This window comes from Arvicola amphibius, chromosome 6 (genome assembly GCF_903992535.2).
Source record: "Arvicola amphibius chromosome 6, mArvAmp1.2, whole genome shotgun sequence".
NCBI classification, from domain to species: domain Eukaryota; kingdom Metazoa; phylum Chordata; class Mammalia; order Rodentia; family Cricetidae; genus Arvicola; species Arvicola amphibius.
In genome coordinates this window covers 143,442,106-143,467,474 of record NC_052052.2, presented here as the reverse complement: position 1 = coordinate 143,467,474, position 25,369 = coordinate 143,442,106, and the positions used below count along the sequence as shown (strand labels likewise).

The following is a 25,369-nucleotide window of genomic DNA, read 5'->3' as shown; positions in this document are numbered from 1 at the left end:
TACAACAGCTAAGAAAAGTATGTTTTTCACGCAGAAACCAGCTAGACTTGGGTTTCAGTTGCTAGCAGTGTTAGATTTTGCAATAAGGCGCTACTTTTCCCATTACCTTATGCAAGAGTGTCGCATGCACGAGTCACTTTCCAATTCAAAAGCTTAGGCTATTCAGTCCTGCAAGGAGTGGACGTACCTCCTGCAGCTCAGTATTGCCATGTAAGGCTATGTTCTTATTCCTTTCAACCAAGCACCTCCAAGGGGCCAGTATAGGTTGGTTAAACATCAGTTAGGAATCTTAGCTTGCATGCTCTTTCACCAAATCGCACTCACCCACGCTTGTCTCCGCAATGTTAATGTATCACCCTGGTGCTAAGGCAGGCAGCCTGGTTGGAGATGGGTTTGGTGATGTTAGCACACCACTGTGCAACACTTGAGAATTGGGGACTTTGACTGCTGGGAGACACGGCTCATGATGTATGTGGTTTCCCCCCACTATGCTCACCTCTGTCATCGTCTTCACCCGGAGTCCTTTGCGCCCCGACTTCAGTCTGTAACATTCCTCCTAGTCTTCCCTGAGAACTACTTTATTTTAAGACGATCTTTGGTATTACATTTGATTTATTTAATGTGATTTAGTGTGTGAGTGTTCGCATTGTGGGGGCAGGGTCAGAGGACAATTTACGTGAGCTCGTTCTCTCCTTGTGGGTGCTTCCGGCATCTTCCTCGTGCCAGCATCCTTATCCACTTGCTGAGCTCTGAGAGCCTCTTTCCTTTCTCTTTGACCCTCATGCATGTGATAAAAATATCATGCTTTCATTTTAACTGTAAGATATCTGAAGGAATGAAAGGGAGGAGGATCTGTAATGAGTACCTTTGATTAGTGACCTCCGCCCTTAGTTCTTCACAGTCTGGAGACATCCTTTTTCGACCGTGTCAGCGGAGAAAAGCCTCTGAGAAAACATGTGGCTATCGTCTTAGCGTTGGTCAACGTGGCCACAGTTGACTGAGGGTTAATCCAAAGGATGCAGTACGGTTGCTGTGTTGAAAGGCCATTGGTTATTTCGAGTCACCAAGGATGTGGGCAGACATTCTTGGAAGAACATTCTGCACAGTCACCAATCTTTGTAAGTCCCCAGGCACTGTCTTCAAGACCCATCTCGACACTGGTCAGTTGTGGCTCTCCCCCGGACGCATCATGTGCCTGCAAACCACATTCAGCCTTGGAAACTGTAGTTTGGCTTTAGATCTCAGTAAAAATAGGAGCTAATGTTTCCATTATCTTCCTTCCTGCTTTGTCATTTTGAAATCGAAACTGAAAGCCGGGGCAGAACTCAGAACTACTCTAGACAGGCTCTCTTAGCAGTTTCAAGCCATTTTCTTGGAGAGAACTCATTGAGGAAATTATCTGTTTCTTTAGTAGTGTTGACTTCCAGCTCCAGGACAGCAGCCATTTCCCAGGGTCGGATCCAGGACATCTGTCTGTAACCAGAGCCAGGCCCCAGCCCATCTTCCGCCTCTGGATCTGTACTCCCTCCGCTGCACTGACACTTTTGACTGAAGGGGGTTTTACTAATGACAGCAAGGCAAGAAAGTTGTAGTGAGCTATTGCGTTAATGCTCTGGAAATGTTGCCCTCTGACCCCCACCCCCACCCCCACCCTGTGACCATGTCAGCAGCGTGGATGTTGAGCTTGTGCACAGGGTTGGGCTAAGTGAGGCTTGCTGCAGAAAGGCTGTGTTTCCATTGTCTCTGGCTGGGAGTAACTCTAGTGGGGCCTTAAAAAAAAGTATGTGGTTGAATTTTTGACTTAACGCTGTTTTGAAATGCCAAACAGCCTGAATTCTTGGGAAACTCATTTGAATGAGACCAGCTGTAACTTAGGAGTGTATATATGTATCCCTACTGTGAAAATCTGAAATATCCCCAAATTTGAAGCTTTTTGAGCATCAACCTGCCACAGTAGAAAATCCCGCTGAAACCTATTTCATGAAGAAAATTACTTAAAATATTACATAAAATGACATTCGGGCAAGGTGCACAATTTGTACATGAACCGTAAATAAATTTTGCTTTTATGCTCAGATCTTCAGCTCTAACCCAACAAATATCCAGTTTATTTATATGAATCTTAAAACTCCTAAACCTGGATCACTTGTATTTCCAAATGTTTCTTCTTCAGAGTGGTCAGCCGTTGTCTACATGCTGAAGCTATCATTAATTGCTGGGAGCCAGATGAGACAGCACAGTTTTAGACCCAGGGATCTTAGCAAAGGCATCTGGAGACATTTTTGATAAGCACCATTGAGGACAGGGAGTATCAAATCTGGTAACCAAATAAAGGCCAAGGGGATGCTACCAAACACCTGCCAGAACAAAGAATGGTCTGCTACTACCAATCACCTAGCCTTAAATGCCAGTAAGGCTGGAATTAAGAGCCCTCCTTTCAACCGTCTCCCTTCCCTCATTTCCAAAGCAGTAACCAGTTTGGTTTAGCGTGATAAGCTATAGGACTAAGAGAGAGGAGACGTGCGGTATTGCTTGACAAGTGAACTATGTGGGTCATGTTTTTGTTGTGCTTTGGTCGGATTGTACTTATACCCTGGTTCTTCTGTATTGGAAAACGAAAGTATATAACTTGTTTATGATTTTGTAGGATCCCACTTTAGAATTTTAAAGAGAACTTGGACTTTTAAGCCGTTGGAAATTTTAAAAAGACTATGCAACTTTTCAAAGTTGTGCCGCATTTTATGTGATGATACTGGCATGCGCTAGGTGGTGTCAAGGTGACAAAGGGTGAACTTGTGGTGGCTAATCTTTGTTGTCACCCTGACACACCTGGGGATCGAGAACCTTGATTAAGGAATTCCCTCCGTCAGATTGGGCTGTAGGCATGTCTGTGGGGGCTGTAGAAGGGCCCAGCCCACTGTGGGTGGTCCCACCATTGGGCAGGTGGTCCCAGGTTATATAAGAAAGCTGGGCTAAGCACAAGCAGGGAGAAGCAAGCCAGTTAAGAAGTGTTTGTTCATGGTCTTTGCAACAGTTCTTACCTGTAGGTTCCTACCTTGAGCTTTTTCTCTGAGTTCTTGTCCTGACAGTGCTCTTTGATGATGGACTAGAAACGATAAGCCAAATAAACACTTTCCCCCCATGTTCCATTTGCTCAGTTTTTATTATTATTATTATCATCATTGTCATCATCATCACAGCAACGGAGACTCAAACTAGACTAGGCCATGCACCATTTGAACCAGATATCTTAGATTTTGTTGTTATCCATTTGGGAAGAGACCAAAAAGTGTGGGCTACTGAATCATGGCCTGTACATTAGAACTGACTCATGAGTTTATGTTCTTCAAGTCTTCTATTGCTGCTGTAACAGTTTTCCCCAAACCTGGTGGCTTCAAATGACACACTGTCTTGACTTAAGGCTCTTTAAATCACAAACCCAAGACAGATTTGAGTGTACTGTATTGATAGCAGGGCTCTAGAGGAAAACTCATAACCTTTTCCAGTTCCTGGAGGTCGTATGTACTCTAAGCTGTGTGGCATCTCCCTCCATCATTAAAGCCAGCATTCTGGCTGAACCTGTCGTCTGTCATTAACTTCTTTGCCGGTTCTTTCCCATTCCTCCATTTTCAAACCTTTGCGATTACCTTAATCCCACCTGTGTAGGAGGACACCCTTTCCCCTCAAGATCACGAATGCAAAATCAGCTTTACCAGGGAAGGCATTGCTGTGCTCCAGACATTCGGATATGGACATCTTTTGTGGGGAGGAGAAATATTACTCTTCCTACCCCAGCTTCTAAGTATGTGGTTCTTACCTAGTGCTACTTTTCACTAACTTGAGAAAAATTCTTTAAATTGTGTTTTTTTTTTTTTTTAAAGTCTCTATTTAGTGTTTCAGAAGGATGTTTTATGTAGTTAGTGGAGAATGACAGAAAACACTCGCAGGATGATGAAAAGTAGCTGTTACATTTCAGGAAGGGAGAAAACAAGAGAGAGCGGGAAATGGGAGAAGACTCACAGACAGTGGACTCTAACGCTTGGACAGACAGATTAGTCCTCACTTGGGTGTGACGAAGCGGCTTGGTGAGAAGTCAGATTTCTGAGCCCCAAAAGCCACATCAAGTAGGTCAAGGGTGGGGCTCGTTTTGGGGGACTGATAGGTCAATGGCTTAGACTTTGGATGTTAAACACAGCTACCACTGGGTTGTACCTCTACCCCTAGGACTTTATATGGCATGAGTGCCCTACTGTGATACATTTTGCTTCACAGGCTTGGTATAACATTCAAGATATATTGCTGTAGAAATGTAAAATATATATTATTTTTAAAAACATATATTACATTTATCTATTTGTGTGTGTGTGTGTGTGTGTGTGTGTGTGCGCGCGCGCGCACATGTATGTGGGATCGGGCATGCATATGCCACAGCATGCGCAGAGGTCAGAGGACAGCTGTGGGAGTTGGTTTTCTTCTTCCACCATGTGGGTCGCAGGGATCAAACTTTAGTCGCCAAACTGGGACCCTTATTTCCTAAACCATCTAGTTGGCTTATGAATCCCTATTTTTAAAGCAGAGCTACATTTCAATAACTTAAGATGAAACTGCTGTATAATGCTGATGTTAGACTCTGAATAAACATATACTTCTGTTCTTGATATTATCTTCTGTCTCTGTAAGAATCGAGTCCTGGTGGATGCAAACATGCTTAGCCATGTTCACATTTAAAATGGAATGGGTTTGACTCCTGATGGGTCCTTTTTCACAATGACATCTACTGTCTGTGATTAACTCCTGTAGATACAAAGGGGACTTCTGGCTTCCTAATGTCTGTGGATAAACAGAGACCTGTGGGCAAATTAATAAACTTTCTGGGCCTAGAAATGTACCTATGAGCGTTGAATTACGGCATAGTTGTTCAATGAATATAATTCTAGAAATAAAACTGTTTAGTTTCATTTTGGGGATAGAAGGAGTTTAGAAATCCCCTCCTTGTAGTGCTCAGGGGCCCATTTTCTTTAGAGAAACCTGAGGCTCTCTTACACACTGCGTGTTTCCTCCTGTGCTATCCCACAGCTTCTGAGAGATCCCGCCACTGCGCGTGCACTCTCTGGACGGAGTGCAGACTTATTGAGGACCCCACTCATAACACACCCTCTTCCTATGGACAGGTAGCTGGTAGGATTTCGCTCGAGAGCTGTGCTCTGTGTGTTGGTGAAGCGACTGGAGCGCTCGCTCACCAGCTTAGAAGCTCACAGCCCGTGGCTCCCTTCCTCGCAGATGTGTGAAACTTCACAAGGTCGCCTGTGACAGCTCATTGGGAAGGGTTATTTACTACACTTTTGTGAGTCATTATGATGTCATCCCCCTCAAGAAGCAGCTCCAGTAAATTTGCTTTAATGAGGACAGTTTGGGAGGGAGATGATAGGTTCCACGTGTAACCTTGGAAGAAAACACGGAGTGAAGTTGCTGGCATGGGGCCGGGGCGAGCGGCAGCAGTTACGCATTGCTTGATCAGATTCATATTCATATCTTGTCAGTTTACAGGGAGCCAAAGATTAAAAATAACATTTGTTTCTGTTTTCCTAACTGCCTAAAAAATTATCCCAAGTCATTTTATTTTCTTTAGCTTGACTTTTAATTTTGTTTTAAATATGTGGCCTTTCAAGCAGGCGTGAAATATTTCCCAGCAACTTGGCAATGCTGAGTGGGACACTTTTCCCCCTAGCATTTGGGACGGAACCCCTTTCTCAGTAAGTGATCATTTAAACAGCATAGCACTGTCCCACTGTTACCTCCAGCTTCAGTTGTAGGGACACAGTTGTTCATATTTATCACCAAAGGACACATTCCAAGACCTTTAGTAGATGCCCGACAGCAGAGAGGACCAAGTTTTACATATCCGGTTTTCCCATTGACATTATCTGTCCGTTGAAGTTTAATTTAGAAGTTATGTCCTGGAAGGCACCAGCAACAGTAGCTACTGGTAACACAGAACAGCTATTATCCAATCCTTTAGAGATGTTACGTGACTCACTCACTCGGGGTCTCTTGCTGTTCTGAGGATCTGAGCGGCCCTGGCGTATGCTCACCTTTCTTTATGAGGTTGGGAAGTCTCGCTGTTTGTCGCTTTTGCTCTTTTCTCTCTGGCTTCTCCAGGTCATCAACATTGCTGCTCTCATACTCTGACCCGAGTGGGACAGCGCGGCATTTAATTACCGTCCTCAGAATGGCGTGCAAATCGAAACTTAAGAATTGCTCGTTTCTGGAATTTTTCAGATATTTTCAATATTTGTGGGTCAGGGATTACTTCGCGTAACTGGAACTGTAGAAACCCGGGGTACAAGATGCTCTGTTACATAGAAGTCGGGTCTTTCTAGAGCCAGACTTGGTGGCGTTGTGGAAAGTTGATGGAGGAGCTGGGAATGGTCAGACCCCTATCGGTAAAACCAGGAAATGGAATTGATAGGGTCTGGTACTGGCTCATTTGAGAGAGTCTGGAGAAGACAGCGGGAGTGACGCTGGAGTGTCCGGGTTGCATCGCGCAGTGATGTGATGGTCTAAGGACCAGGTCTACTGGGCCCCCTCGTATTAACTGCCATCGCTCTGCTAATGACCCTCGAGCTTCCCCCTTCTTGTGTTAGGAATCATAGCCAGGAACCTCCCTCAGTTAGTTTGGGGTACTCTGGAGTGTCTGGGGGTCAGGAGTGCATCCAAGATACCTAAGGCGCTGGCACAAAACTGGGCAACAAAGGGACAGCTTTAGTATAGCCCAGTCCTGACGTGGGTACTGCAAGCAGCAGCTTAATATGCTTCACTGACCTAAGATTGCTCATTTGGAATTTGTAGAACAATGGGAAGGGTTTGGTGTTCACCAGATTGGTACAGCGTTACCTTTCTGAGTAGGGACAGAGGCTGGAAAAGCAGCCTTTTGTGGTGCTGCCCACTGAGGAGGCCCATTGGAACTGAAACAGAACCAGGCCTTGCAAACTGTGATTAACTAGCGTTGCCGTAAGGAAATATCTGCAATAGACGAAAATGGCAAGGTCAGGAAATGGGCCAAGAGGTCAGCTGTGCCACGCCCTTCCCCCACCTTTGTGGTGATGGACTGTCTCCACTGAGAATGAGTCATGCAAAGAAGCATGAGAGTGGGGGGTTAGGTCTCAGATGAGCATTGTGTACAACTCTGTCACTCAAGTGATGGAGTCTCCAGGGGAGAAGACACAAATCAGGTAGGGAAGTTTATCACAGTCACGAGATGGGGCCGTTAGAGAACCTCTCCTAACTTAATGACCCCATAGGTGCTCAGGATACTCAATAGTCTGTTCTTGGCTATGTTTTTATGGCAAGCGCACATGCCTTCAACTTACTTGCTCTAAGAGAAAGGGGGATTTGGAGAACAGAAGGCCTCCTGCATATGATGTACCCTGGAGGGACCGCTACCACTAAATGTACATTGTTCCAGTTAAAAAAAAAATCGTGTAGCATGATTTCCAAAGAATAATTAGAAAGCCAAGGAAATAGGAGTCTTCTGGCTCTGTTATCCTATATGCTGTGGTCCAAATGGTAATATTCATTAAAGAGATGCATGCTGGTTGGTGGCAGTCCTATGGAAAGGAGAGATGGATATAGAACCCCCGAATAACCATGGGATTGCTGGTGATGGTGGGGCACTATGGATGGCTGCAGATTTAGAATGGGCAAGATATAAGCAGTAACTTGCTGGATGCACCCCAGCTTCAGGTTCTTTTTGCCAGACATTAATGCACTGCCCTACTTTTTCCTAATGTTAGCTCACATTAGGAAAGAACTAATTCTCCTTCTGAGAATGTTCCAGAAAAGCTGGCATGGACCAACTCACAGAATACTGCTTGCTGGCTGCGCTGCAGAGAACGCTACTCTCCCTACTCTGAAACGTTTGGAAGAATTACATTGCTAATCTGTTTAATCTTGGGACCGAAGGGAAAGACGTTTAAAAAGAAAATCCACATTTAAAAATTGTGCCCTCGTTTTCTTTTTTTCCTCTCTTCTGCTTCTTCCTTGCCTGGCTGCTCCTGTTCCTCCTCCAGCTTGTCCTTCCCTGGCTTCTTTTCCTCTCCCAGTTCCTCTGACCTCTCCCCTGCCTTTCCTTCTGGATGCTCTTCATCCTCTGGCTCCCTTCTTCTCTTCGCTGAACCTGGAATCTCACACATGCTAAGCACACACTCTATAACTTAACTCTATTCTTGCCCTTTATGACTGTGTTCTCAGTCAGCAATCCATCAGAATAAAATGGAAGCAAGCCTGTTTTTTGTGGGTTCAGCACTGCCATAAACCAAGAGGCTTACCAGAAATTGTAAAGACGCTAGTTGTCTGCATGTAGTTTTGAGAGACAAACCAAACAAAGGAAGTCTTGTGACACTTGGAAGGTACACAGGTGAGGCCACATCAATGGGGTCCTTGCTAGAAACCCTTGGAAGGAAAGGGAGAGATGGAGTAGACTGAAACAGAAAATGTTTGGAACTGGGAACTGGATGATAATTAAGAATAATCTGAGAAGTATCCAATTTATCTTCAATGGCTCTGGGCTAGAGCAAGGAAAGGCATGTGAGGTGAGAGATATGAAAGGCAGGAGGACTGAGATAGCTGATAGAGAATGCTGAACCAGCTGCCTGGAGGGAGCGGAGAGTCTGGAAAGCACTGGAAACCGTGCCTTGGTGCCTGGCTTTTTTGCTGACCTTGTTTCATGAATGCTCTGTCAGTGGGAGAGACAGGGATGCGGGTGGTGAGGGTACTCTGGATTGCGTTTATATAACATCCCTATCAGTGTTCTGGCCTCCTGACCTTTGAAGAATCAAAAGGTTGCGCTTCACCACATCCAGGAAGTGTGGTTCTTGAGTGAGACTGGGGGATTGCTCAGTGGGTAAAGCACTTGCTGTACAAGTGTGAGTACCAGAGTTCAGATCCCCAGAATACATGCAAATTCTAGGTGGGTCCGGGGGGGGGGGGAGCTGCCTCTAATTCTAGTGCTCAGAAGGCGCAGCGAGATTCCAGCTACTTATATCGACAAGCTCTGGATTTGATTGAGAGGCCTCGCTTCAAAGAATAAGGTAGAAAGCAATCAAAGAAGGCCCTCACCATTAACCTCCAGTTTCTATACTCATATGTCCGTCAGTGGACTTGCAGAGTGTGCTCACACACGTGCAGATGTGCAAGCACACCGGCTCATATGCCACCCACACAAACATAGGCATAAAAGGGATTGTCAAGTGTTTTTAAAATTCCATTTTAATTTCTAATGCATTGTTGTTAAATATAAGTCTTTTGAGGTCCTTGACAAACTTAAAGAGTATGAAGAGGGGCTATAGGGCAACCACACAGAGCTGAGCACTCACTGCGCATTCAGAAGCACAGACTTCATCATAGTGTGTGTGTGTGTGTGTGTGTGTGTGTGTGTGTGTGTGTGTGCTTGTATGTATTGAGAGAAATAGGATGAGTGGACTAGACTTAAGATCAAAGATTTTGAGGACTACTGGCCTGTACTTTTTGTTTTTGTTTTGTATTGAGACAGGGTCTCAAGTACCCCAGGCTAGCCTAGAACTTCCATTGTAGCAAGGATGATCTTGGTTGCTTCTCCTCCTGTTTCTGCCTCCCTAGCTCTGGGTGTCAGTCATGTACCACCATGCCTGGTTCATGTGGTGTTGGGGATTAAACCAACGTCATGCATGCCAGGCACCTTATCAACTGAGCTACATAGCCAGCTTTGGCCCAGATAATGACTAAGTCATTCTAGCAAGTATGGTCTTGTAATTTCTGGTCAAGACCTCAAGGGTGTTCCCTAAATTTACCCCAACCTTTTAAATCCTTTTCAATCCTAGCATAACAGTCTTCTATAATAGAATATAGCCTCCCAGTGAACACTCAGGCTTATATATGGTGCATGCTTCTCCCTGTTTTTAAAAAATAAGAAGCAATATTTATCAGGCACTTTCCTTTAAGCCCATACTTTATTTACAGGAAGGCTTATGCAAGCTTACCAGCTTGATTGACTGTCTTAAAAAAAAAAAAATCCAACCCTTATCCTCCGTCATAGTATCCTGTCTGGCTGTTACTCTCCGAAGCTGTTTCTACTTATGTTTCCAAACTCATATGTTTTCCTAACTCTGTTTTAGACATTTTTGTGTGTTAATTAGTAGCATCTGCTCCTTATGTCATAAGACAACATGGTTTCCTCCTTATACAAAGTGTCCAAATTGCAGGTTAAGTGGTAGCAGCCTTGCTGCCTGAGCTAATGCTACCGTTGCTTATTTTTAAATGGCAACAGCACACCTTCGTTGGGGCTTCATGTACTTTGGAGAGCTTAGTCGCTTTTGGTTGTGAAAGATTTATAAATGGCCCCGAGTTTCTTGCATTTTTTTCTTAACTCTTTTTTTCTCCTCCCTCCCCGATTCTAGTTCCTCCCGACTATGAGTGCAACCCCAACAGTTAAAACATGAGAAATTCAATCTGTTTCTAAGTGTCTGCAGGGATAGGTCCCAGGACCTCTAGAGATACCAAAATCCCCAAAGCCCAAGTCCTATCACTAAAATAGCACAGTGTTTGCATAAACCCACACAGTTCCTGTCCTGTGCTTCGCATCATCTTGAGATTGCTCATACTGCCTAACGCAGTGTGAACGCTCCTTAATCTGTTGAGCCGCATTGCTTAGGAATAGTGGCAGAAAAAAAACTGTAAATGTTCAGTATAAAGAGTTTCTGCCTGTGTGCATGTGTGTGTCTGTGTCTGTGTGCCTGTGTGTCTGCGTGTGCACACATGTGCATGCTCATACATGTACAGATATTTGTTTGAGATGGGATCCTTTGCTGGAATGGGGGCTTGTTGGTTCGGCTAAATTGGATAGCTATTGAGCCCCCAGTGATCCTGATCCTCTTGTCTGAGCCTCCCCAGCACTGGAGTTATGAGAGTATATCACCATGCCTAGGTTTTTACAGGGGCACTGGCCATTGAAACTTGATCCTTTTGCTTACTTACATGGAGAGCTCTTTACTAGCTGAGCTGTCTCCTCAGCTCCTGCCTGCCTATTTTTGATCCTCTTTTAGCTGAATCCATCCATGAACACAGAGCCCCACAGGTGTTGGGTTGAATTCTGCTAGTGTGGATCAAAACCGTGTTGGTTGTTTTGTGATGGACTTCACCCTACTGAGTGTCAGAACGGTGATCCTTTAAACAAGACACGCTTTCCTTCTGATGGGAGACCGTTCTGGATTTGAATTGAGACACAAGTTAGAGATGGTTCCTCTGCCTTTCATATTCCGTATATCTGTGCTAGGCAGCAATGGGGATGTCTTGATTCATTTCAATAACTAGAGGGACAATAGGCTTTGCATTTTGTAGAATCCAAAGGCTTTGAAAACAATTTGGTCCCCCTAATTTTTACTGAAGCCATGTTGTCTGAATCCTCCCTGGCTCTCTATTGCCAACTGAAGATCGTTTTTCTGCCATTATTCTGAAAACAATCAAACAAACAAATCATGGTGGACTTTTCGCTTGATATTTGATCTTTTCCCCTCACTCCTAGTACAGTAGATCGTACCCTGCTACAATTTTGCCCTCTGCGATTTTAGTTACTCATGGTGAACAGAATTCCCCCCAATAAACATTAAATGGGAAATTCCAGAAGTAAATAGCTCAAAGGTTCCGATGAGTTTTATTGCAGTATGCTGTTCTATTGCATTATTAGTCATTCCTAATTTCTCGCTGCTCCTAATTCATACATTCAGATTATCATTCCGTCCTGGCTAGTTCACTGTCCACTTCACAGAAGCTAGAATTACCTGGGAGATGAGCTGCTGAGCATCTCGTGAGGAATTATCTTGACTACACTAACTGATATGGGCAGACCCATCTTAATTACGGCAAAGACCACTCCTTGGGACAAGAGGGGACTGAGCTGCAGCCTGTACCCATTGCTTTCTCCCACTGACTGTGGAAATATGTGCTCATCTACTTTCTGCTTTTGCTGCTCTGACTTCCCCGTGATGATGGCTTACACCTGACCCATGATCTGAGTAAACCCCTTTTCTCATTAGGCTGTTTTTGTGACAGTAATTAAATAGAACAACAGACAAAGAAAATAGGACACATGGATACTTATGCATAAGAAGAGCTACATATAAGGGTCTCTGCTGTGTACAGTTTCAGGCATCCAATGGGGGTTGTGGAACGGGGCCTTTGCAGATAGATGGGAGCTTGCATGTGTGTCTGTGTGCTCATGCAAATGTGTGTGTGTGTGCATGCACACAAACATGTGTATCTATCCATGTTGATGCAGATATGTGCGTGTGGGTGTATATACTTGTATGCACATGCATGTAAAGCCCACAGAACAACCTCGGCTGTCATTTCTTGGGGCACTTGCTAGCTTTTTTTGGTTGTGAGATGCACAATTTTTCACTGGCTTGGCACTTGCCAAGTAAGCTAGACTATGTAACAGTGGGCCCTGGGACTCCCCTGCCTTCCTTCCCAGTTCTGGGTTTATATCCCTATACCTCCATGCCTGCATTTTTTAAAAATGGATTCTGGGGAATGAATTAGACTCAGGCCTTCCTGCTTGCAAGTCAAGTACTTTAGAGACTCAGCCAACTCTCAATTCCACCACTCCAGTTTAAAGGACAGCTTTTCCATGTAAAGGGGACATTTCACCTGTAGGAACACACCACAGAGAGTTTGCAGTGTTTTCTATCAGCCAGATAAAGTCAATGAAAACTGATAGGCCAGGTTAAGGATTTTCGTCAATAGCAAGCTAGTTCCTTCCACCTTCTTTGGCAGTTCCACAGATGATAGTCTTCATTTGGGGATGTCTCTGAAGAAATACGGAGGACAGGGGCAGGTTGATGGAGCTGTGCGTAGCTCGCTCATCCCTTGTGCTAAGGATGAGTTAGCAGCACTCTCTACAGCGGGAAGTCAAAACTCCAAGCAGGTGCCTCCTAGATAATAGATAAGATTATCTTCCACCTGTCAGCAAGATCTCATGTCCTAAGAGTCCATGACTTCCCAAAACAGTGCCACCAGCAGGGGATTAAGTGTGCGAACGCACACACCTATGGGGTCTATTTCAGACCCAAACCATATCTCCCCAGCGTGGATATGATGTCCCATGACTTTTGTCCTGCTCTATGTTTCAGAAGCAAGTCATTAACTCTAATCTGCACTCAAGTGTCACCAAGGTGTGACTGTCAAGACATAGAGCCACCAGAGACCCCTTGGAGGCTGCTTCTGACAGCCCCCATGCTGTGATTTGTGGCTTACACCCTGTGTCCTTGGATTCAGATTGTGCATACCCGCCAGTCTCCCTGGCCTCCCTGGCCTTTCCCTCCTCGCTTCCAGGCAGCTGGGTTCTCAGAGGTGACTAGACCAGGAACTAGGAAGAGCCTTTGTCTCTTCCTCTCACACACCTTATCAACGTGACTTTGCAAACGCATCTAGAACCGCAACAGCTCAAGATGCAGGACTTTGCACATGCTGGGTCTCCAAGTCTTGCAAGTGCTCTCTGACTGAGATGCAACTCCAGTCCAGCCCGCCCCACTTTTAAATTTGGAGACGGGCTCCCATTAAGAAACTAGTTCCCCAAATAGCTGGTATTCTAGGTCTGCAACACCCCCCCCCCCCACAGGGCTCTCACGTGGCTCTTAGTAGTAAGTGGTTCTGTGGTCAGCTTTGTGTTATAACTACCCCTTCCCCCAGAAATGGAATTATCTTGAATACATAGGACAAATTATCAGATCACTCCATTCAAAGTCTCCACTCTCTCATCTCTTTAAAGTAAAACTTAATATCTTTGCCATAGCCTATGAGGGTCTTTACAGTTGTACAGTAATTTCTGAGGTTTCAGTTTTGTGAAGTATTTGCACGGGCTAGAAATCTCACATGTGTGCATCTCTGTAATAGTGTGTACTGTGTTTTGTGCGTCATCTCAAATTTGGTTTTATTTTAATTAAATATTTATTTTTGTGTATGTGTATTTGCACGAATGTATACTGCGTGGGGGTATCAAATGAGGTCAGAAGAGAGTATCCAATCCCCTGCAGCTGGAGCTGTGAGCTCCCGTGTGGAAATACAACTTGGTCCTCTGAAAGGGCAGGAGGAACTCTTAACTGCTGAGCTATCTCCCCATCCTCTTAGCTTTATTTTTAGTTTTTATATTTTGAAATACAGTCTCATTAGATAGCCCATACTGGCCCTCTACCTCTTTGTCCTCTTGCCTCAGTTTCCCAATTGCTGGGATTACTGGCCGGTGCCAAAATACCAGCTTTAAAATTTATTTTCTATTCTGTATATAATAAGTGTTTTGCTCTTTCCAATTGAAGAGCTACTTTTCCCAGTAGCATTTATTGAATGAACTACCCCTTCACCACTGAGGAGAGAGATTCCACCATGGGAACTCTTAATTTCTTTCTGTTGTCTATATCTAACTGTTGTAAAGATAGTTCCTAAAACTTCAGCTAGATTACAAAAGACAACAGTTGCATTTGTAGAGATCGTGTTTCCATTAAAATATTTAAATATATGTAAAAACAACCTGAATTATAAGTAACAGTTAATTTTAGGGAATTTTACTGATACATTAGGAACCAATTCTGCTTAGGAGACTGGGACCATATTTGAAAAATCCATCTAGCTAGACCAAGGTTGGCAAACAAACCTCACAATAGCAAGGTTATTGTGCTTGGCTTATATTGCCATGGCACCCCTGGTTGTGACCCTCCAGAAAAGTATCCCCCAAATGCCTATGGAGTTGGAAAGCATTCTGTAGAGCCCTGTACATACTCACAGTCTAGTCACCCACAGCATGCCTGCTGATGTTGCTTCTTCCCCCACCCCCACCTCCAGTCTTGGGACTCTGGCTATATTTTTTTTCTGTTTATTGTTGCTGGCTTTCTTTATTTTCTTGAAAGAATCTCATGTGTCATAGCTCAACTTCAGAATCAATTTGTAGTCAAGGATGACCTTGCACTCTGCTCCTCCTGCCTCTACCTTCTGAGTGCTGGAACTGCAGGCATATGCCACCATATCCAGTTTCTGCACTGCTGGGGACAGAACCCAGGGCTTCAAGTATGCTGGGCAAGCAATGAATTAACCAGGCTTCTGGTCCAGCCCTTTTATTTTGTGCTGACAGTGCCACCAGCCTGCAGACATGAACACATTGCCAGCGAGGTTAGATTCAAGCATGCTTCTTGATGGCAGGGTTAGCGCAGGGTGGGGTGTAGAAAGGAAGCAGATGGGATTGCCTTTGTCTTAGGACTGGAGGCACAGCTACATGGCGGAGCACTCACCAGCATGCAGAAAGCCTCAGATGGCAGCCCTAGCGATACAAACACCTCTTTTTTCTTGGAGATGCCGTGCTGAGGATACAAGACAGAGCCTCCTCCATCTATAACTGTGCACTCAGCTATACCTCAGCCCTGACTTAGGAAATTTTTGTTTCAAAGGAGATTCATAAAGTTTTCAGAGTTGTTTTTTTTTTGTCTGTATAGTTTCGTTTTGATTTTTTTTTTTTAAGACAAGGTGTTACTATTTATAGTAACACCCTAACTGGCTTGTTGCTCACTACATAGCCCCGGTGGAGCTAAGTGGAAGTCACAGCGTCTTCCTGCCTCCGCCTCCCCAGTGCTTTCTGGAACTATAGGTATGGGCCCCTTGTCCAGCTGGTGGTTTTCTTTTGCTACCTATCACAGTGGCTATAACTGGGGATGGACTAGGAGTCACGAAATGAATCATTTTAACTCCATGCCCCCTGGGATGAGGAAAAATGGAAATTGCTGTCCCCTTGGATGAGTTTCTCTCTCTCTCTCTCTCTCTCTCTCTCTCTCTCTCTCTCTCTCTCTCTCTCTCTCTCTCTCTCCATGAGCACTACTTCACCAGTCTCCAGACACGTGGCTTCAGCAGCCAGAGAATATCTCCTTCCACTACCCCACTATCCAACCACCTCCCCACGCACAAATAGATTTTGTTCATAGACAGGTGACAGGAATGTAATCCGGAAATGAACTTCTTTGTTAAGGACAAAAGCAAATCTGAACGTTGAGCTCTCTGCATTAATAGAAATGTGAGGCTTCTGGTAAGCTTCTCTGGTTCAAAGCCACTTCCTATTACATTAAATGATTGATATCCTTCGGAGGTCAAAGAGCGCCGAGGGGAGCACAGCTTTCCTGTAATGCCAGCCCTCAGGAGATATACTGGGCTACTCGAGAAGATCGGGGCTAGCCTGGACTATAAGGCCAGGCTATGTCTCAAAATAAGATAAAATAAAAATAAAAAACAGAGTCAGTTGACATAAGTAGTTTAACCCCAAGTCTAGTCATAGTTCTGACTCACTTCCTGTGTATCTTTAAGATGAATATGGCTTTCTCCAGGCCGAATGGCAGATGCTCAGTAGAAGTCAAATGAAGTTGTAGACATCTTGTCTAGTTCTCTAAGAGCCAGAGAGAAAGCTGGGAGCGATGAAGACAAGAACAGGGAGCTATTTTTAGTTCCAAGGGGGAAAAAGTTTGCTATCAGCAAATAACTTGCCAAAAGACCAAAGGCCTCCTTTCCCCTCCAAATTCTGTCTTACCAAGACAGTTTTTCTTTGAATTTGCAGGCTTATCTTGATTTGTGTTACTTTGTTAGTACTATATATCAAGGTAGGGGTGAGATATCATTCATGAAAGCTGCTCAGAAAATGAATGGCACCCCTTTAACCCCACTTTTTGTGGGTGTTCATATCATCTAGAAAACAAAAAGACACTTTCGTTCTCAGACAGATGCGTGTCCAGACTGAGCATGGTACTAAACTCTATTCACTCGACTGAATGTTTACCAGGAACCCCACACTGTCTGCTTCTCAACAGTAGGAATTGTCTGCTTGAATCTACACCCCCCCCCCACTCCAGGAAGTCCTCTTAGAAAACGTTGACTGTTCTGTAAAGCAACTTGCTGAGTGTTCCAAAGGGTCAGTTATAGGACCAGGGGTGTAGCTTGGTGGAGTGCTTGCTTAGCCTGCAAGGCACAATGTGTTTGTCCCTGGTATAGCATAGGCTGAGCAAAGTGGTACACAGCTGCAATCCCAGCACTAGGGAGGTGGAGGGGGGGGATGAGAAGTTCAAGGTCACCCTTAGCTACCTAGTATGCTCAAGGAATACTGGAGGCCCCGTCTCAAAAAAATAAACAAAAATATTAACTATCCCAATGACTTAGGGATGCGTGAAAGGTTACCTCGCTTATAGGTGGGTCATGTGATGACAGCTGTGTGGATCATTCTAGAACCCGAGATTGTAGAGTTTAACATTACATGCGGTGGCTAGGTATTGATTGCCTCAGCTTACTCATATTTTACATAGGAAACTGACCGTGGAAGGCAGATCTGTTTACACTACAGCCAAATCTTTGGCTAGGGAAGAACTAATTTCATCGAGAGCCATGGTATAAAGACCAAACCATGAGAGCTGAAACATCGTAAGGGGTCCTTTCATGTGATGGTTGGGGACCTAGGTCCCAGGTTGCCTCCATTTTGTGTTAAAACCATTGGTTATTCAAGTTCCAGGCAAAGAAATGGGTCATTGAGAGCCTCCTTTCTTTTTCTTTTCCTCTCCCCCACCTCCTTCCACCCCCGTTGCTGTTTTTGCTGTTTTGAGGTAGGCGATTGCTATACAGACCTGGCCACTCTCAACTTGCAGTGTAGACTACACGAGCCTTGAATTTGCGGTCATCTTTCGGCTGTAAGGACTGCAGCCATGCACCACCGTGCCTGGTCGGTCTTTGTGTCTTTGCTTTGGAGACCATCTTCAGCTCTGATGCCTGTCTACATGCTGGCTGAACACACTAACTCTAGAAGTGCAAAGAGCAGGGCAGAGGGGAGGCAGTCTAAGAGCAGAAGGGAGGAGCACAGCATCTGTCCTCAGGATCTCTCCTCCAACACCCAGAATTACAGTTGTAGTGTTATGTAACCATCATCCTCCCCAGTGGGTGACAACCCTCCAGCAGGCTTTCAAAGTGCATAGAGACAACTACTCTCCAAAGCTAAAACATACAAGCCAGGGTGCAGACTTCTTTGAAGTTGGCCTCCAAACTCTCAAGTTTTCAAAAAGCAAAACAGTGGGGTTTAACCATGATTCAGGAAAAACTGGAGAGCTGGGGACAAGAAAACGTTAATGCAGCTAAGGCAGGAAAAGAACTTTTCAGAATGGCTGCCTGTCAGGCCACTCTTGTGTAGACATCATCAGCTGTTCGGAGGCAGATGAAGAGGCGTGCCCACCTTTACCATTAGTTTCGTATCTACTGTGTACAGTACCTGGCGCTTTCCACCCTGGGAGGAGATGGCATTTATCAGGTTTATCTAGAGGCAGGTGGGGGAAACCCAGCAACTTTTGTAGTACAAAATGGAAATTTCCTTTCTCTTTCATGCTATCATTTTTTTCTATCCTTAAAGCTCTATATGTAAAAGAAAACAATATTTTCTCAACAACCAGATGGTATTTTTTGTTTTTAAATACAGAATCTCACCGTGTAGCTCAAGCTGGCCTCAAACTCCTGATCCTTCTGCCTCTACCTCCTGGGTACTGGCATCGCAGGTCCACAACGTCACACTAGGCAGTCTTAGGCGTTAACAAGGCAGAATGAGTGATTTTTTTTTTAAAAAAACTAAACTTCCTCTACTTTCTACCCTTGACACCTAGAAGTTATATTTAGTTATTCAAACCTGAAGAAGCCTTTCTTTCCTTCTTTCAGTAGGTAAACTTGAAATTTTGCAAGCACATGCCTACTGGAAAATACTATCTTCCCCTGTACGTCTGTCTGTCTGTCTGTCTTTCTTTCTTTCTTTCTTTCTTTCTTTCTTTCTTTCTTTCTTTCTTTCTTTCTTTCTTTCTCTCTCCCTCTCTCTCTTCTTTCTTTCTTTCCTCTCTCTTTCTTTCTTTTTTCTTTCCTTCTTTCCTTCCTTTCTTTCCTTCGTTTCTTTCTTTTCTTCCTTTCTGACTGTCTGTCTGTCTGTCTGTCTTTCCAGTATTTTAGGGAACCAATGTAGATGCGATGCGCGATAGCTTCTTTTGGGTGAGCAGCATGCCTGTGTGACATTAGAAGATAGACATTGAGAAAGCACAGGGATTTCCCCTGCATATTCACTAACTGCTTGAAGTGGCAGTTTCCACTCTGACTTGGTGTTTGGTTTTGTTAAGCTGCAGCACACTGGAGGAGCATGAAAGAATCTGTGTAGAAGCTTCACAAGTAGGGTTCCTCTAGACCCTGAGCAAACCAGAGTGGACTCCAGCCTGCGCAAATGAGCTTGAAACAGGAATGGTTTGGGGTAAGTCATCCCGATGGAGTTGGCATTTACATGTTTTCAGTTTCATGTGGCAGTCTTTATTTGGCGTGCTGGGATATTTTAGTGAGTAAGGTGCGGAGCCATTTCCCCCACAGCTCAAGCATTAAGACATACCTGAAAATGTTGTTTTCATGAGAAAGAGCCAAGAAAGTAGCCAGATTAGCTTAATATGTTTACTTCTGAACTTTGCAGGATTGTAAGACCTCAGGGGAAGGCATTTGCCATTAGGGAAAATGAAACAAAGCAATAAAAAAACAATAGTAGCAGCATAACCACAAATGTCCACACAATGAATGGTCTGTGTGGTCCATGGGTTCCATTTAGCTGAATGTGTAAGGGATTCATGAGTCAGACAGAGGAGGTCTAGCTATCTGGTGAGACTCTTAATCTGTAATCAGTATTGGAGCAGGCAAGGCAGAGTTACCGGGAGTTTCCAGATCACTTTCAACAAAAGCTTATTGAGTAATTTTTTAAAATGTGGCACAATGTAGTCATTTGAAAGAAATATATAGTGTGTAAAGTACAATTAGGATAATTAGTATTGTCTTCAAAAACTCTGGTCAGTTTTCATGTTGGCAACCTTTTCCAGTTCTCTCTAGAATTTGTAATAAGCTGTTGTGGAATACGGTGACCCTACTGATACACCTTAGTCCTTCTACTTATTGATGGTCTCGGTCCCCTAAGTGACAAGCTTGGTCTTAGAGTTACAGCCCAACCATTCCAAACTTTAAATACATAATTTAAAAAAATATATAAATTATATCCTAAACGAATACAGCTTTATCAGGGTGCCTTCTTGGCTTTATTAATGGTATTTCCTGGAAACAATCCTCAAATGCAAGCCCTGTTCATCCTCACATGTGGTCAAGGGCATCGGGAGAACGTACCACTTGCTATGACTGGCTTGTAGAAGTGTATGTGCCAGGATGATTTCCCTGGACTCCTGCAAATTGAAAGCTCAATCTAGTCCCATTAAATAATCAGTAGTCTTCAGTTCTCTTCAGTGGAATTTACTGTGTGCCTGGGGCAAACTATCATTTGCAGGGAGTGAGGGAGGTCATTTGACTAGCTAGGGTGGAAGAAAAGGTCCAGCCCCTGGGGGACTCTTATCTCCATTGTCTTTTGGTGGAGCAAGACTTTCAGATTCTGTAGTTAATAATTTAATTCCCCTGCGACATTAATAAAGGAGTGTTTCATGAATTTTATATTAAAATAAAGCAAGACTAGGTTCTTTTACATTCTTGTTCGTTCCCCACCCCCCCGCATTGAGGCCCTAGATTATTTTCTCTGTGTAACTGGCTGAGTGCAAGACCCTTCACTCTGTGGAGCCCCAAACTTTGTTTTCCATTGAGAAGAATGTATTGGCTTTCTTTCGTTCTTATCATCGCCTTCCTGAAGCTGAGCTGTGCACAGCAGTTTAGATGATGGTCACATGTCACTCTCGTTAGCAGCTCTCTGCCTCCGAGCAAGCGGTGCAGTATTTGGGTTTCAGAGCATTGTTTTCTCTCTCTAACAAATGTTAAGATATGAGATGCAGGAAACCACATGAATTCAGCGGAGTGACACTGCAAACTCGGCGTGATCTGGGCATGCTAGGTTATGAGTGTTCCAGAGGGCATGTGGCCTTCCTGTCTGCTGGGGTATCCTAGCCCCTGTCTCTTTCTGCATATGTCTACTGTGTGTATGGGCTATGGTGAATCACAAACCCGCTGAAGACATAGCCGGGGACTCTCTATAGACAAAACTTGCCTATCAGAAATCCAAGCTCTCCTCATAAGTTCTCAGGTCTCGACTCAGTGTATCTGCCCTCTTGAGGAGTGTCTTTGGCACAGGTGCTGCATTAGAGCTGTGTTTGCTGTCACCCCACTTGGGTTTCTGACTTCTGCTATAGGACAGGACCCAGATCATACTCCAATGTTTCTCAATGGTGGTCTCATCTCAGGGCTTCCGGCATCCGATTCACCAGGATGTGGTTGTCTACAGGATGTCCACCAGGCCTAAGGAATCAGAGTCTCTGGGGGATGCGGAGCTCAGAAGGCTCATCCCACCTAACTCTTTGCCTACTGAAACTTAGAACAACTGTCTAGAGACTGTGAACATTGTCCTTGGCCTCTTGCCCACAGCAAAGGGTGCAGGGTCTGAGTACAAGGAAGGTTCCGGGAAATGTTCTCTTATCGATGTAGGCAGCAACCACCACGAGATTCACATTTACTTTGATTGCCTCACCTTTGGGGGATGGAAAGTCATCATTGTCTATGAACTCTCAGAACCCAGTTCCAGCTAAACACACAAAGCGCCCCCTTTTCCAGGCCAGAGGCTCTTCAATGTCTCTTTCCTCTGTCCCTTGAAATGGCAACAGCTTCAACTGAGGTCTGATATAGGGGACATTGGCTCTACACTGGGCAGCTGGAGGAAAGCCACAAAAGACCAGCCAGCTCCCAAGGCCACATCAGCTGCCCTTGGTGGTTTATTCCAAGTGCCTTTTCTTTCAGCTGTCGGAACTTGCAAGTGGTCAGTTTGGGTGGTAGGAGAGGCAACCCTGTCACTGGAAAGGACAAAGTTAAGCCTTAGTGGCCACACATCAAAGCTCCACAGGGCTAGTGGCAGACTGGGCAGACTCTGGGTTTGAATTGCATGTTAACAGTTTGTGGTGGTGACGTTTGACTCCTCTGTCCCTCTTCCACCTGCTCTGGAACCATGGGGGCAGTCAACTTGACTTGGCTTGATTCCAAAGAAATCTGTGCTATCCGTGCTTCTGGCAGAACTCCCCAGCAGTCTGCATGCAGCCCTGGTGGGTAGATCTGACAGAAGAACACATAATGGTCTCCTTATTCTAGGAAGGGATGAGTTGGGGCCATCAGGATGGATGCACCTGTTGAGATAACCATTGCTGAGCAGGTATGGAGAAAAGCAACCTCGGTTTCTCCTACCATCTGTTACAATACAGAGCACATCTGTGAGGAATACATGGACAAGATCCTGGAGGTGAGGGCTCAATCCTGTAGTGATGCTTAAGTCACAGTGGGTTATTTGATTGGTGCTGCTGGCCCACCAGATGTAAGGTGTGTTTCAAACTCTGGGATCACAGGTGTATGCCTATGTCTGGATTTTATGCAGGGCTGAGGATTAAGCCCTACACACTAGGCGAGCACTCCACCACTGGCCAGATTTCTCAATACCTGTTACTGTTTCTCAAAAACTGTAAAAAGTTGCTTTCGACTAAATAATTTTATGAAAATGCTTGGATTTAGTGTTAAATTATTTAAACCAAACAGCCCAAGTCAAACCATTAGTACTATAAAAAGTTAATAACAGAGAGAAACGATTCTACTCTATTGCAGCCATCTGTGTGAAGTTACCCGAAGCCACCTTTGTAGCATTCTGCTACATGGATGATGATAATCCACCTAACCAAGGATCTGGACTAAGGGTACATGCTGTACTGGCTGCATTGTGACTATGTGGGATTTTTTAAAGGGAATTTAAAAAGTCAAGACTGGATAGCATTAAAAAGGTTGACGTAACATTTTCAGTTTTGAAAGGCTACCCTGCTCTAGGAGTATGCTTGTTGCTTTTTTTTTTTTTCTCCTCCCCATTTCTAAGAATTCTATTTGGCTAAAATACCAAAGGAGAAAAAAAAATCTTGGTTTAAGTAAATGAAAGGTCTTCTCCAAAATTAATTTTTATTCTACAAGAGTTTCTTTATGAAAGAAGTAGGACTGTTTTTTTTTTAAAAAATCACATTAAAAAATGCCACTCAAAAAACACATTTTGTATTGTAAACAAGGTGTTTGCATTTTTTGACACTGAGTCTGTGAGGCATATTATATGCATTTTAAAAAGATGTTATTATTTTTGTTTATGTGTATGTATGTATGTATATATGTGTGTATGTATGTATATGTGTATGTATGTATGTATGTGTGTGGTTGCCTGTGGGGCTAGAGCTACAGAGAATTGTGAGCCCCACCCCCACCCCAATACAGGTGCTGGGGACTGAACTCTCGTTTTCTGGAAGATCAGGAAGGGGTCTTAACCACTGAGCCATCTCTCCAGACTGCAGTTACATGTCTTTTAAAATGTATTTTCATATGTGTGTGTGTGCTAATTCTATGTACAACATATATATACATATATATATATATATATATATATATATATATATATATATATATCAGAATTTTCCTATTAGTTCTTTAGTTTGCATCAGTGAGTCAGAAAGGATAATTTTCATCTTGAAGTTTGCCCGGGTGTCATTCTGCTGCAACCTCCCGTCTCTTTGTGATCTGTGCCTAGAGGAACCAAGGAGCCAGTCCTCCTGTACTGATTCCAGACTGGCATGGACACATTCAACATCACATGATTTCGTAGCGTTTCGTAGAATTTGATGCTTGTCTGTTTCACACCGCCGAAGCACTAAAACTCACGGTTTTCGCTTTCTTTTCTCGGTATTTTGATGAGTTTGTTTATTTTGTGTGGGCACGTGTATGGATGTGCGCGAGCTCCAGAGTGGAGGTCAGAGGATAACTTGCAGGAGTTAGCGCTCGCCTACAACCATATAGGTCCTGGGGCTCGAACTCCATCAGCCTTGGCAGCAAGCACTTACCTGCTGAGCCATCTGTTACCATGTATCATTTAACACTCAGGAAGGCAACAGGTTCCTGCCATTTTCATGACAGCTTCAGCTGCTTCCCAAGAGAGTAGGCTCTCATCCAAAACTGTCCTCTACAGACTGTCTAGATCAATCCGTATGGTGATACTGTGGCTAAAGCTGATCCAGGGATGCTTGATTTTTGTTAGCATGGGCAGAAGTGTCTGTGAGTGGGATAAGGCCCTGATTTCCATCTCCAGTTAACTCCATCCCTAAAATGTCTGATACAGTAGCTTTGATTAGGGAACGTGTAAAAGAGAAAGGAACTAGGGTCTGTGTATATGAGTTACTGTCCTCATGGCTGTGGCAGATGACCTGACAAAGCCAGCAAGGTTGGAAGGGCTTATTTTGGCTCATGGATTGAGGGGACAGCCAGTCATGATGAATGAGGCCTGGCAGCCAGAGAAGCTCAAAGCGGGGGTGAGAGGAGTATGACTGTGTCCAGGAAGCAGAGATGACTTCTGGCACTCCACTCTCTCCTTTTTGTTCTTCAGGGGACCCCAGCCCATGGGAGGATACCACCCATGTTCCCAGGGGAGGGTGTCTTCCCACCTCATTTGAGTTCCTCTGGAAACACCCTCACAGACATGCCCAGAAGTGTGTCTCCTAGGTGACTCCACTTCCCGTTAAACTGTCCATCAAGATGAATTGTACAGACAGAGTACTTTAATGCATCATGTTGAGCAAGTCATTAGCCTCTTTGAGCCTCAGCTTATCCATCCCAGATAAGGAAAAGAAGATATTACCTCCCAGAGCTGTAAAATCCATGTTGGGGTTTTTATTGTTGTTGTTATTGAACATTTTGGTTAGTTGCTTCATAATAAAAATTTCCACTTTGTTCTGAACATCTTCTTTCAAATGTAGTTCAGTACACACTCAGAGAAAGGAGTGGGTGAGCCCCACTAGATAAGACGAAGCAGACCTGTGGGCATACAGAAAGCTGGGTGATTGATCTGATGAGGGTACTGGAAGATACTGCAAGAAACCACTGCATGGCTTTTCCTGGGGGCATGTGAGAAAATGTCTATTCACCCAGAGAGAACACCTATAACTGTCCAAAGAAATTATTTCATTTAAGTCTAGCTTAGTGAACCATTGAGTTTATTTGGGTTCCTTTTGAAAGCATAGGTAATGGCTTCTTACAACAACATCAAAAACTGGAAAAACCTGCCCTCAGAACATCCACGACAAATCTTTGGAAAATGCCCTTTGTATGTTTTCCTACCCAGTTATTATATTAAGTTGCTCTTGTACATGTCTTATCTTACATCCTCACTGAGTGTCTTAAAAACAGGTCGGTAGGCAGGCGGATCTCTGAGTTCGAGGCCAGCCTGGTCTACAAGAGCTAGTTCCAGGACAGGCTCTAGAAACTACAGGGAAAC

At 44.2% G+C, this 25,369-nt stretch overlaps 1 protein-coding gene across 6 annotated transcripts in view; it reads left to right on the top strand.

Moving 5' to 3' along the window:
- Positions 1-25,369, top strand: part of Atxn1 (ataxin 1) — a 384,367-nt gene that overhangs the window by 89,024 nt on the left and 269,974 nt on the right. For 5 of the 6 annotated variants that reach the window (XR_005285701.1, XM_038332640.1, XM_038332638.1 and 2 more), the window contains one exon: positions 19,191-19,318. The exons of the other annotated variant lie outside the window; for it this stretch is intronic. The gene's annotated coding sequence lies outside the window, so the exon portion shown is untranslated. The remainder of the gene's footprint in view (positions 1-19,190; positions 19,319-25,369) is intronic. 6 annotated transcript variants of the gene reach the window in all.